The 10948-nt window shown below is 45.1% G+C and overlaps 1 long non-coding RNA gene across 2 annotated transcripts in view; it reads right to left on the bottom strand.

Moving 5' to 3' along the window:
* Nucleotides 1–3437: 3437 nt before the first annotated feature.
* LOC118555297 (uncharacterized) overlaps nt 3438–10948 on the bottom strand; it is a 28517-nt gene continuing 21006 nt past the window's right edge. Inside the window, exons 2-3 of one of the 2 annotated variants that reach the window (XR_004926891.2) lie at nt 7901–8568; nt 3438–4578 (exon numbers count right to left, since the gene is read on the bottom strand). This is a non-coding gene — a long non-coding RNA (uncharacterized LOC118555297). The remainder of the gene's footprint in view (nt 4579–7900; nt 8569–10948) is intronic. The other variant, XR_004926892.2, reaches the window with a different exon arrangement.

The raw sequence follows: 10948 nt of genomic DNA, 5'->3' as shown, positions 1-10948 counted from the left end.
TGGTATTTTCCTATTTTACATGCAAGGTAATTTTTGATTGGATGCCAGACATTGAGAAGTTTTCTTTGTTTAATTGTATATATAACAGATAAGGATTAGGGATTCTTCTGGACCTTGTGTGTGTGCTGGGGATTGATGTAAAAATTAGAGGGGATTCTTTGCACACATTCCTACACTGAGGAGCAGGTGAGGGCTCGAAGGGGACCCTTCGTGACTCTCTGGTGCTCTCTGTGTGCACAGCTCCCTCCTCTCCTTACTGTGCCCAGAGGACTCCCCGGTCCATCTCCCCAGCTCAGGAAGTTCTACCTCCTCCTCCTTTCTCCAACCCCAGAGCTCAGTCTGTGGGTCTCTTTATCCACATTCACTTACTCCTCAGTGGATCTCATCCAGTTGTGAGGCTTTAAATACCACCTAAAGTTAATGCTTCCTAAAGCTCTCTCCTGCCTACACTTCTATGTACAGTTGTTTATTTCATACCTTCATTTGAACACCTATTAGGCTTCTTAATACTAAAAATAAAAAGCAAACATCTAAATTCCTCAACTGAACCCATGCCTTCTGCAGTCATCTATCTCAGTGAGTGGCAGCTTGTGCAGGACAAAATCTTGGAGTCCTCCTCGATTCCTCGCTGCCCCTCAGGCCGACATTTGGTCCATCTTCAAGTTCTCTGCCTTTGAAACATCCAGAACATAGCCACTTCACCCCGTGCTGCTCCCTTTTGGTCCAAGCCTGCCTCACCTCTCTCTGCATTATGCCCCTAACTGGCCTTCCTGCTTCTGTCCTTGTCTCCTGACAGTCTCTTCTCAACACAGTGGCCAGAGTGACCCTATTAAATGTAAGTACACAAAAACAAACCCCAAAAGAACAATAGCCCTTTAAAGCAGCCAGGGTTGGGGGCAGATAGGTGGGCGGGGGGGGGGGGGGGGGTGGAATATCAGTTCCATCATGTCACTCTGCTCCAAACACTTCATCTCATTTACTCACCCTGGCTTGAGAGATCTTCTATGGTCTGCCGCCCCTCTGACTTCTTTCCTTCCATCCCTGCCCCCCATTCTTTTGGCTCTGATCACATAAGCCTTCTTGTTGTGTTTTGAACACATCAAGATGTTGGCCTCAGGGCCTTTGTGCATGCTCTTTCTTCTGCTGGAATGCTCTTGTCCTAGATGTCTACGTGGTTTGTGCCCTCACGGTGTTTATGTTCTCTGCTTATGTTTTATACCTTTCAGATATAAAATAGTCACCCTTCTCCACCCCTCTCCTCCCTCCCCAGCATTTCATACATTCCCTACTTTGGGTGCCCCCTCAGAGCATTTACCACCACCTAACACATACATGATTTATTAGTATAGGGTCTGCTCCCCCTCTAGATGATAAGGTCTATAAGAGAAGGGGTTGTATCTGTCTTACTCTCTGCTCTATCCTCATGCCTAATATACTATTTGGCGTACCAAATCCTCAATAATTAAATAGTTGTTGAATGAGCAAATGACGGAAATAAAACTCAGCAGGTCTCGATTTAATATGGATTTAATTTAGTGTAATGAACTTAATTTTAAACTTGTTGATTTATAGGAAATTTAAAAGCTGATCTTCTAAATTCTACCATGTAATTGTGGAAAGGCTGTAATAAAACCATTTTAAAGTATCATCTAATACTAGTGTAATTTATTGTGTACTTAATAAATACTAGGTATAGCGTAAGTGCTTACGTGTAATATTGTACAACCTAGTCCTTACCACAGACTCATGAGGTAGGTGTTATCCCATTTTGTAGACGAGGAAACAAAGGTTCAGGTGTATTACATAGTTTGTCCCAGTTCTCAGGGCAAGTGTGTATCCATGCTGGGACTTTTCTCTAAAACCACACTAAACGAGACACCTCTCCTTTTCATCTATAATGTGTAACAGGAAAAAAATGCAGTATGAAAACCTCCGAGACAAAAGTGTGACTTCACAAGGCATCAAACTGTGCAATGTAAGGGAACCTATGGACGATAGTGCCTTGGGGTCATGCCGTGTTCTGGGTGCTCTCCATAACTTCCCTGGACTCTCACCTGACAAGGTTGCCTTCCTCACCCTACTTTCACAGTCAAGGATGGCTCCAAGCCAGGGTTCTTTATTGCACTATGATGCTAAGTAAGTCTGGAAGTGGGAGTGGGCGGATGTTTCCAGGAGCAAAAATTCCCCGAACGCCCTTATAAATTAAGCATAAGCTCAAGCTAGCTCTAAGCTAGAACATAACCCTGAAGGTAACATCCAATTCTCCAATACTGAACTGAACTCTTTGAACTTATTTCTAAAGGCAAACAGACTTCTGTTTATCCAAGAATATGCTGCCAATGTTCCACGGAACAGTATGCAGTGTGGAAACTAGAGTTGGAGATACATTTCTTAGTGATGTGATAATTCCTCACCTTCATCTTTTAATTTGAAAGTTACCAACAAATCTTCTTAGGTCTAATGGGAATGCTTCTCTGCTTATTTCTGCATTTAACAACATTTATACTCGGGGATTTTTTTTTTTTTAATGAGTCCTTTTAATTTTTGTTCTGCATTTCAGTGAAGAGGATTTTCTGGTTCCTCTTTTCTTTTAATCATGTTTTAGAGATCAGATTAACCATCCGGCTGAGGATACTAGAATACATCTGTTTTTTTTCCCCACTTTCTGGTAAAAGTATCATAAATTATCTTTGTTTTATTTTTCTGTTTTTCTAAACTGTGTTTTAAATCAAATGGTCTGTTTTCAGTCTGGTTTCTTGTTAAAAAGATTGTTTGCAAAATGAGTGGGTTTTGGTTTTTGTTTTTTGGATTTTCCTCCTGATCACCAAATACATTTAGCCAGAATTTTCTGTTATGGGCTGATTTTTTTACTTTAATCAGCTTTATTGAGGTATAATTTATATACAATAAAATTCAATTTTAAATGTACAATTCCATACAAATTATTTTCGACAACTTTTACACAGTCATGTAGCAAACAACAACACAATCATCATATAGAATCTTTATATCACCCCCAAACTTCATTCATGCCCTTTTGAAATGCCCTCTGGGCTGACTTTTTTTTTTTTTTTTTTTTTTGAGAGAGAGAGAGAGAGCATGAGCAGGGGGAGGAGCAGAGAGACAGAGAGAGAGAATCCTCAAGCAGACTCCCTACTAACTGTGGAGCCGGATGCAGGCCCGACCCCAGGGCCCTGAGTGGAAACCAGGAGTCAGACCTTAACCGACTGAGCCACCCAGGCGCCCTCCTCTGGGCTGACTTTTAAGAACCTTTATAGAGGATTACCGGTGTCACATGAGAAAATAGAGTATGTCCTCTGAGATTGGGTGGGGATTTTCCCACTGTGAAGAACAGCCACCATTTCCCCTGTCTGCAGACGTCCGACAGCCTGTCCTTCTCCCTAATCTCCTATGTCTGTGTTAACCACCAGCTCTCTCTGGGCCCGAACAGTAGTCAATACTGTTTCCATCCTCAGCTGGGTGGACTGTGCCTCTTACTGGAAGACTGATGAGCCCTAAGACGAGGTGCTTCCTGGGCTTACTGGTGCTCCCTGTGACTACAGCCCCCAGACTTTTAGGTCCAAGTGGTTTCAGAACTTCCCCTCCCCCCCTTGAGGTGGCGTAGGCTCGGCCAACAGGCGTGCAATGAAGCACTGTGTAGTGTTGGAACCATGCCACCTTGACTCGTTTGCCAGGCTGCTGTAACAAATAGCGGACTGCGGGGCTTAAACAACAGAAGTGTGTGGCCTCCCGGCCCCGCAGGCTAGAAGCCCACCACGGAGGGGTCGTCAGGGGTGGTTCCTTTCCAAGGGCTGTGACGGAGCATCCGTGCCCGGCCTCCTCCTAGCTTCTGCTGGAAGCTGGTTTGCTGGTTTGCTGGCCATCCCTGGCCTTCCTACAAGCATCACCCTGACCTCTGCCTTCATTTCCAGGTGGCGTTCTCCCTGTGTGTGTACCTGTGTTCCAGTGTCCCCTTTTCAATAAGGACACCAGTCATATTGGTTAATGACTTCTTAATTAATTACATCTGCAACAACCCTGGTTCCAAATGAGGTCATTTTCTGAGAACCTGGGGGTTTAGGACTTCAACATATGAATTTTGAGAGGGAAACACAAGTCAACCCTTAACACTTTTCATCATCCAAATGCCCCCGCCCCCAAATCATAAACATGGAGTAATCATGCCTCGCATTGGTATAGACCCCGGTGTCTTCTCAGAAATGAAGAGCGGACTCCTGCAGATTCTTTTATTTATTTATTTTTTTGCAATTCAACTAACCAACATATAGTACATCATTAGTATCAGATGACTCCTGCAGATTCTTAAACTGTAGAGCATATGTGAACACCTGGGGACCTGTGAGAAACACAGATTTCTGGATCCCATCTCTAGAGGGTCTGATTCCTGAGTCTGGACCAGAGCCCAGTAATCCATATTGTTTAACAAGCACCACAGGTGTTTCTGATGCAGCAGGTCCCCACCTTCAGAGAAGTCCTGGTGTGGGCTGCAAGGGGTTGTATTGCTGAAGGATCCAGGGTCTGGCTGCTGGTGGAAAATGCAATGGAGAGAAGCAGAGCCTGAGTGGAATATTAAACGTGGTGAGTGGCAGGGTCTTTACATCTGAGTAGTGAAGACATGTGCTCGGAGGTCTTTCTCTGACACGTAACCCACTTAGAAATAGGGATGGGCTAGAGATACACTATGGGCTAAATTTTCAGCTATATATATTTTTTGTGAGCCATTCCTTTCCTGTTCAGGGGTCATCCATCACTCCTCCAGTCAGCCAGAGCTTTCTGTCTTCGGAAAGCAGCCAACATTCAGCAAGCAAGAGCTACCTCCAAAAGCTGGTGGGGAAGGTGGCTTTGCAATGCCCCATCCCCTTCCCTGGGTCTCACCATCTCTCCTGCCTTCTCTTACCTTTTTTTTTTTTAAGATTTAATTTATTTATTTGACAGAGAGAGAGAGACAACGAGAGAGGGAACACAAGCAGGGGGAGTGGGAGAGGGAGAAGTAGTCTCCCTGCGTAGCAAGGAGCTGGATGTGAGACTCGATCCCAGGACCCCGGGATCATGACCTGAGCCGAAGGCAGACGTTCAACCGACTGAGCCACCCAGGAGCCCCTTCTCTTACCTTTCTTAAGGAGGAATTTCCCTTGGTCCTCTGTTGAGATGGTTGGTTTCCTTCTTAAAGCACAATCTGTTTGGTTTCTTTCTTTCTTTCCCTCTGCTTGCCCCCATAATTTAGCAATAGTTCCGTATTCACTGGGCACTTTGCCTCTGACACGAGAATGTGAACTCTCTAAGGGTGGAGACTTGACCTTCATTGTTCTCACTCTTTTTCTCATCCCCCCCTAGCACCTGCCCGAGTGCCAGGCACATTTTAGATGCCCCAAAATGTTTGTGGAACTAACTGAATGGATGGATGGATGGATGGATGCTGGTGCCACCTGTGAACAGTAAAGATGACCATGGAGAATATATGGAGCATTTACACCATCTCAGATGAGTCCATGTTAAGGCTGTGTGAAGGCTAAGTGCCAGAATACCAAGGAACAGGTGAGTCACTTGGGGTAGGAATTAGGGATTGTTTTACGGAGGCTGTTTCTATGGGTTTTCCTTCCAGCCTCCTATTTTGCTCAGCTTAAATGTTTTCACATTGTGTTTGAGTGAAGAGGGGTCTTTCCTTAGTACTGAGCTTAAGCAAATGGAAATTTTGTTTGTGGGAGAAGTGGTTTTGGAACTTGAGGGGCTCTTTGGGAACCAGTATGCAATGGGGTTTTGGAGCAAGCCTGTTGGACCATGTGTCTGAATGGAAGAAGGGGTGGAGAGATGGGGCCAACAAGGAAGACTTTTCTCGGGCAACTCCGCATAGAGTTGAAAATTACCTGAGAGAGAGAGAGGAGGTTGATCCAGCCCTGGAAAATTGGCCATACTCTTCAACTTATTTTTTGATGCATGATTTCCCTTGAATCTTGGGTCCAGAGGGAGATCCTGGCCCCTCTAATTGAGCTCCTCTGGAATCTCTAGAGGCTGCCCTGTGGTAAGGACTCTGAGGAGCTACTTGTCTCTTCACCAAGAATCTACCCGCCCAGGGCAGCTCTGGCTCCATGGCCACACAGTGGGAACAAGGAGTTTTCAAGCTGCTCAGAAATCATTGTTGGAAAATCAGGAACTCCTTGTATCTCTCTGAGTGATCCAATTTGAAGATCTTAATTTAAGAAATAAAGCGAAGAAACAAATTCGGTAAGGAATTTAGCAAGACAACGGGTATTTTTGTTACTTTCCTGGTCAAGTGGTGCCCCCTTGTGGGCACTTTGATGTACTCTCCAGGATGCTGGGCTCCATCCGGCATAGCAAGATGGCAGCAGCGAGGACAATCCCCAAAATTGCTAGGTTAGGCCAAGTCCGGTGGATCTCTGTGGATTTTCTACTAGGCAAGAATGTAACTTAGGAGAGTGGTGTGGGCTAATTTGTGCCTCCCGCCACCTGCCCAGAAGATGTGTTGGTATCTGTGAACGTGACCTTATTTGAAAATAGGGTCTTTGCAGATGTAATTAAGGAGTGAGTAAGGTCAGGCCAGTAGAGTGGGCTCTTCATCCAATAGCCTGGTGTCCTTATAAGAAGAGCAGAGGGTCATGCGGGGAGAGAAGGTCATGTGAGGACGGAGGCAGGGGTTGCAGTGCTGCAGCTCTAAGCTCAGGAGCGGGCAAGACTGCCCGGCTCAGCAGAAGCTCGGACATGGGGGCATGGCACAGACCCCCCTCTCAGGGCCTCCAGAAGGAACCAGGTTGCTGACACCTTGCTTTTGCACTTACAGCCTCCAGGGCTGTGAGAGAGTAAATGTTTACCGTAGGAAGGCATTCAGGTGGTGCTACTTCGGTATAATGGGCTCAGCGAAAAAATACGCAAAGGGTCTGGGATTCTGAGGGTCCCAGCTACCACTTACAACTTGTGTGACCTCAGACAAATCACTTCAGTGTCTCTGAGCCTCAGTTTCATTAACTACACAGTGGAAACATGCAAAAGTAAGAGTTCCCCTACCCCAAGGTTCCTGTGAGGATGAAGAGTGATCACGTACGTAAGCACATTTTGTTAATTGTAGAGCACTGTGCAAATGTTATATTATCACACAGCAAAGTGGTGGTGTAGTGTGGTGGCTAAGAGCTAGGCCCTGAAGTTCGTTTGCCTGGGCCCACGTGTAGAAATGTTGTAAAGGCGAATATCATGAAAACTTGACTCTCAAATGAGCCAAAGGCCGTGATGCCCAGGAATGGAGTTGGAATACATTAGAGGGATCAGTAAATTCTTGCTCTGTTACAAATTACCCCAAAACTCACTGTCTTAAAACAATGAACATTTACTATACACGGTTTCTGTGGGCCAAGAATCTGGAGCAATTTAACTGGGTGCTTCTGGTTTGGGGTTTCTTATGAGGATACAGTCAAGAAGTTGGCTGTGTCTGGGGGACCCACTTCCAAGATGGTGCACTCACACGGCGCTTGGCATGCGGCCTCAGTCTTTACTTACCACGGGGTCCTCTCCATTAGTCACCTTGAGTATTTTCATGATGTGCCAGCCCCTCAATCCTCCCAGCTCCCCTGCCTGCTTACCTCACCAACGTTCTTCCCTTGGCAGTGGTTCCTGATCCTCTCAGGGCCACAGACCCTAAAGCTCTGAAAAGGACCAGGGACCTTCCCTCCAGTGAAGCACACATATACAATTACACAGTCTATCCTAAATAGAATTTCAAGAGGTTCTAAGGTCAGGTACCACTGGTTCACAGAGATCTCTGTCAAACACAAATCTAATTATGTAACTTCCTGTTTAAAATCTTTCCATGACCCCTATGGCCTGCAGGATAAAAAACTCATTAGCGTGTCATAATCTGACCCCAACTTACTTTTAGTAACAGCGACAACAACATCAACATGTTGAGTGTCTTCTGTGTGGCAGGCACTTTTCATATTCTTTCTAATCCTTAGAAGAACCCCACAAGGAGTGAGTTTTATTCTTGGTGTTTTGGAGATAAGGAACGTCTCAGAGGTGAGATGTAGTGGGTCTATGGCCCCGCTGAGCTTTCACGACTCTAAAGCTGTTGTCCCTCTGTGAGGCTCACTGTCCCACCGTGTGTCCCACCTGCCGCTGGACACACTCCACACTCCTTCCTCTGGTGCTTCAGAATGACTGGTAATTTCCAGACACGCTATGGGTTTCTGCACACATGGTTTTCTCTTCCTTGAAGTTCTTTCCTCTTCTCTCACTGTCTCTCTTCTCCGACCTTCCTCCCTCATCATTGTGCTCTGGTATCCTGTTCTTTCTTCACGACTCAGGGTGTCGCTTCTTTCATGGAACTTTCTGTGGATTCCCCTGTCAAAGCTGGCAGCCCCGCCATGACTTGCTAGTGGCCCATCACATATTCTGCAACCATCACCAGGCTGTGTTGTAATTTCTAATTTATTTGCCTATCTACTACCACTATACCGAGTTCCTTGAAGGTGGGTATCAGGCATCTCTCTAACCATGGTCTCCCCAGCACTTGGCACAGGATGGCTGTTTGATGTGTATTTGCTGAATGAGAGAATGAATGAGTGAGTGAGTGAATGAATGGCATTTTCTGCAAGAACACCCAACCAGCATATAAATCACCCAGCTTTTGAATAAATGTGGCAGGACCCTCAGCAGTTCCCGAGGCTTCAGCAGTTTCTAGAATGTCTCTAGTAAGCCAGGGGTGGCAGGGAGATGTCACACCTCGAAATACTCTGCCACTTCTTTCTTAACACTTTAGCACCCAAAAGGAGAAAGCAGAGATAATTTGTGCCTACTTGTAGTAGCCATTTGTCCCCTTTGAACAAAAGGGGAACGAGGTTCTGGCAATTATAATGTCTCTACCAGATGTCCTATCATCTAATGCTCTGCAGACTGGGGACCAGGATCCAGATGCCCTGAGCCCATGTCTTGGAGTGTTTTCCTGAAACACACACTGTTTTGTCTGGGATAAGTGAAAGGCCCCTTTAAGAACTTGTGAAGGCTCTACTTGTCTGTGAAATCTCCTTGTATGTTAAGGAAAACAACAGATGTCAAGCAGACTTCAAGTAGTTTTGATATGGTTCCATTTTAATAAGAAAAGTATAAATAGGTATATGTATATAAATATGTATATGGTAAAAGGAGGTGTATCAAAATGGTAATAATTGTGATCTCTGGGTGGTAGGATTTTGAATTATTTTTCTTTTCTTTTTTATTTATGGTTTCTAATTTTTGTGTAAGGTGTATGAATTGCTCATGTGATTTAAGAAGTCTTCTAGTTGTCAAAATAATAATGACCTGCAGTAAGATACGCTCTCATTGCAAGTTGTGACTTTTCTTTCTTAACATAGATAAAATCACACATTGTCTGCACATAACATAGGAAGTGGTTTCTAGAGCAGCAGAAAGTCAAGGTGACTTTAATATGAAGGCAACTTCTACAAAGGCTATATTTATAAAAGTTCAGTTCAGTGAAATAGTTTACTTGGATGCTTATTGTTTAGATCTGACATCTTCAAAGACTGTCAGGAAGCCTAGAGGCGGAAGATGCAAGGTATTTTCTAAATGTTTTACTCAATAGCCGAGTGTGTCCAGCAGTGAGGAAGATCCCTTGGTATTTGCCTTGTTGTTAGCTTGTTAGTGGATTTTCGTTTAAAGAAGTCAAACTGTGTTGTGTTGTTGTCTATTTAAAAAAAAAAAACATGGGGCGCCTGGGTGGCTCAGTCGTTAAGCGTCTGCCTTCGGCTCAGGTCATGATCCCAGGGTCCTGGAATCGAGCCCCGCATCGGGCTCCCTGCTCTGTGGGAAGCCTGCTTCTCCCTCTCCCACTTCCCCTGCTTGTGTTCGCTCTCTCACTGTGTCTCTCTCTGTCAAATAAATAAATAAAATCTTAAAAAAAAAAAATCTATGCTACGGGAAACAAATTAGCAGAAACACAAGTGGGGCTCTTCTGATTCATTTGCCTCTGTGTTGATGGTGTCCTTTGGTGCTAGTTTCAAAATCATTCATTCATTCATCTGATTCATTCATTCATCTGATTCATCCAGGTTCTGTTGTAATTCCTGGGAATGCAGCAGTAAACAAAGCAAAGTTCCTGCTCTCAGGAAGCTGACTTGCTTGTGGGAGGAGACAGAACATGAACAAATAAATATGCAGCATGGCAGGAGTGATATGTACGATGGAAGAACAGATGGTGGTCCAGCGTGCAGGGGAGGGGCGGGGGAGGTGGCAGTGCCATTTTTTGTAGAGTGATCGTGGGTTTCTTTGATAAGGAGACATTTGAGCAGGGATCTGAAGAGGGAGGGAAGGAGCAAACCTATGGATATGTGGGGAGAGCCCCCCAGTAGGAGATATAAGCAAGGGTAAAGACCTGAGGTGGGAGTGTGCTGGGCCTTTGGGGACAGCAGCAGGAGCGATTGGGGGGACCATGCATTAATGAGTCAGCAAAGGACAAGGGCAGCAAATGGGGTCTGGTAGGCCACTGAGAGGATACTGGCTTTTCTTCTGAGTGAATTAGTCACAGGAGGCTCTGAGCCTGCTAAAGGCTGTGTGGAGACTAGGCCATAGAGGGGCAAGGCCTGGAAGCAGGGGGACTAATTGGGGAATTGTTGCAACAACCCCAAGAGATGATGGAGGCTTGGATGGGGGACAGTAAAGTAATGGGAAGTGGATGGGTTCTGGATATATTTTGAAAGCAGAATCACCTGGGTTTACTGATAGATGAGAAAATGTGAGAGAGAAATGAATCTGGGTTTTTGGCCTGAGCAATGGGGTAGAGAGTGGTCTACTATCTAAGAAAGGGAAGATGGCAGGAAAAGTAGGTTTTGGGGTGTTCCAATAACTATATCTACTGCCTAGTAACAAACCACCCCAAGCCTAGGGCTTGAAACATGATTAATTCTCACAAATCTGCAATATGGAC

The sequence above is a fragment of the Halichoerus grypus genome, chromosome 7 (genome assembly GCF_964656455.1).
Source record: "Halichoerus grypus chromosome 7, mHalGry1.hap1.1, whole genome shotgun sequence".
Taxonomy (NCBI): Eukaryota; Metazoa; Chordata; class Mammalia; order Carnivora; family Phocidae; genus Halichoerus; species Halichoerus grypus.
This window is presented reverse-complemented; position numbering and strand designations above follow the sequence as displayed.